Below are 3,215 nucleotides of genomic sequence, written 5' to 3' on the forward strand. Positions count from 1 at the left end.
TATATAACTTTTAATTTAGTCGTTTCAAAAGTCTCTGATATAGATATTATTATTTTATTTTTGATGTGATAGAATTCAGGCTCCCTAGGGTACATGTAAGTGTGGTCTGGTTTAGGCTAACTACATATTCATTTTTCTAAATACTGGTATTTTACCGACTGGTAGGAAAGCAGAAGCATACCTGGAGAAGCTGTGGAGACAGTAGTGGGTTTTTTTTTTATTTTGTTTGTTTTTTGTTTGTTTGCTTTGAGGGAGTTAGAAGTGAAGGAGATAGTGTAGATTCTCAAGGGGAAGAATTTTTTTTAAGAATTTGTCTTTTTTAAAATGCTTATTTATTTATTTTGAGAGAGAGAGAGAGAGGGAGGGAGGGAGGGAGAGAGAATCCAAAGCAGGCCCCACGCTGTCAGCACAGAACCTGATGTAGGGTTTGATCCCATGAACTGTGAAATCATGACCTGAGCCGATATAAAGAGTCAGATGCATAATTGATTGAGCCACTCAGGTACCCCTCAAGAGGAAGAATTTTAGGGAAAGAGGTTAGATAAGGGATTTTTTTTTTAATGTTTTTATTTTATTTTTGAGAGAAAGAGAGAGAGTGCAAGCAGGGGAGGGGCAGAGAGAGGAGGAGACACAGGATCCAAAGTAGGCTCCAGGCTCTGAGGTGCCAGTGTTGCAGCTCTGAGCTGCCTGATGTAGGGCTTGAAGTCACAGAGGGTGAGATCATGACCTGAGCTGAAGTTCGACGCTTAACCGACTGAACCACCAGGTGCCCCTAGATAAGGGGATTTTTAAGAAGCTTTGCTGTGTCATGTATAACATAATACCCATTATTTATCAATACTTTCAAAGTTTGAATCATTGTTGTTTTGTAATAAGACCCCATGTGTGAGATTGATCTCAAGTAAGTCCCTGGGTAAGAGCATAGCTAGCCTGAAGAAGCTCGGTCACATCTGGGTTACAAGACAGGCTCCAAGAGTCTGAGTGTCCAAGTCTCACTTTTGGCAAGTGGGGGAGCTGGGAATGGAATTCAGTCTCATCCCACTTGGAGTTCTGCCTTCTTCCTTTGTATCACCCTGTAGGGGTCAGACTGGGGAGAGTAGGGACCCTATTAGAAAGGTAGAACACTTCATTTAGATCCACTTATTTTTTAGTGAATGCATGCTGTGCCTTATTTTCACCACTTTTTTAGAGATTCACAAACCATTTGTCTAATTTTCCATTCCAGAATTTCGCCAAGGAAAAAATGTGTTCACAGGCTTATAGTTTCTTCTTTTAGAAAATGAGGACATTTGTCCATCTCAAGTCTTCTGGCACCTCTCCGATTCCCAACAAAGTTACCACCACATTTCAAATTCTGGCACTAGACCAGAGAGGTGAAGTTGCAGTAAATGGCTGGATGCTTTCTTACATCTTCACCTGCCGTGGAATTCTGTCTTTCACATGTAGCTCTTACCTTTCCTAATTTGGGGATAATTCTTTGTGATGGAAAATGTAAGCCAAGTAGGAGCTGATGAATTCTGCTTTGTCCTCTGTCATCTGTTATCATTACACCTTCTGTTCCTTGTTCTTCTTGCTGAGGACATCAATTTTCCTGACACTGCCTTTATGTATTGGTGCTGTTGAACACTATTATTACAAGGTAGTATTTTTAGATTAATTTATTAAAATACATCATAGACAGTTTAGTACAAAACCTTGCTTTAAAAATTATTTTGCCTATTTCAAAGCATTTTAGAGCTGTTCTGCTACATAAACATAATAACTACAAAGTATCCTATTTACAAGGTTTCTTCTAAAATGTAGAGTTTCAGGCAGTAATTCAACAGCTTTATTGTTAAAATGAAGACCTTTTTTCCCCCAGCTTCACTGGCATATAACTGACATATAACATTACATAAGTTTAAGGTGTACAAACACTTATATATTGCAAAATGATTGCCACCGAAGAATTAGCTAACACCTCCATCCTGTCACTTAATTACCATTTCTTTTTTGTGGTGAGGACATTTAAGATCTACTCTCTTAACTCTCAAGCATATAATATGGTATTATTGACTATAATCACCATTCTGTACATCAGCCCCCTAGAACTGGACAATCTTATAACTGGAAGTTTGTACCTTTGACCAATATTTCCCCACTTCCTCCTCCACCCAACCCCCAGCCCCTAGCAACCACCACTTTATTCCCTGTTTCTTTGAGTTCAGCTTTTTTCGATTACTATGGAGGACCTTTTAAATGGTAGAAATAGAAATTGAGTCCCATCTCTCAGAAAGTACAAAATGATAATGCAGGAAAAAGACAACAATAGAAATTTTGTTGATACCATTTTCCCTCTTCCAAGTTATTCATTCCCTCTGGGGAGGTGAACTAGCCTTATGTTTTAATACTTGACTTGAATTTCCATAGATATTTTATTTAAAAAAAAGATATTTGCCATCATTTTGTATTTCTTCAAATAGCTAGCAAGAAACCTTTTCTTTCAAAGTAAGTGGTTAAAATTCTACATTCAGTTGCTTCATTTCTGTGTTTTCAAACTTCAAAAGAAGTGACTCAGAGCTGACTCTTTGGGTGGGCATCTTAGAATTCAGCCACACAAAGTTTATGCTTGGCATTTTCAGTATTTCATATTTCTCTGCCCTTCCTAAATTCTCTTATAGCAGCAGGATTTTCACTTTGCTTCAATGAGCTGTTCTAGAACACCTGCCACATGTCGTCTCTGTCTTTTGCATTGGATTACAACTATGAGTCAGTCTCTGCCTGTAAGGCACTCATGGCCTCGTTGGGAAGACAGTCATGCCAATAATAATATAACAGTGTGTGCTGTGTGAAACAACTGAAGCATGTGCAAGGCTGTGAAATAGTTCAGAGGAGGAAATTCTCACTGTGAGGTTTAGGAAAGTGTCTCAGAGCACCAGTGAATGTCGCAGTCACCAAATATGAGAAGATGACTAGGTACGCAGCAAGAAGCCAAAGTGGAAAGGACATTCCAGGCAGCAGATATACCATGTACAAGAGGATGATGTGCGTGGGAAACAAAGATGTGACCATTGTTCTCATGCATGTGTAAGTTAAGTGTGGGGTGCAGATCATGATCTCGTGTAGGCTGTGTAAAGGAGACTGAATTTTGTCCTGGCTGCAGAGGGTTTTGAGTGGGGAAATGACATGGTCAGAAAAGATCTTTGAAGATTATCCTGACAGCAATATGGAGGATT

Source organism: Acinonyx jubatus, chromosome B1 (assembly GCF_027475565.1).
Source record: "Acinonyx jubatus isolate Ajub_Pintada_27869175 chromosome B1, VMU_Ajub_asm_v1.0, whole genome shotgun sequence".
NCBI classification, from domain to species: Eukaryota; Metazoa; Chordata; class Mammalia; order Carnivora; family Felidae; genus Acinonyx; species Acinonyx jubatus.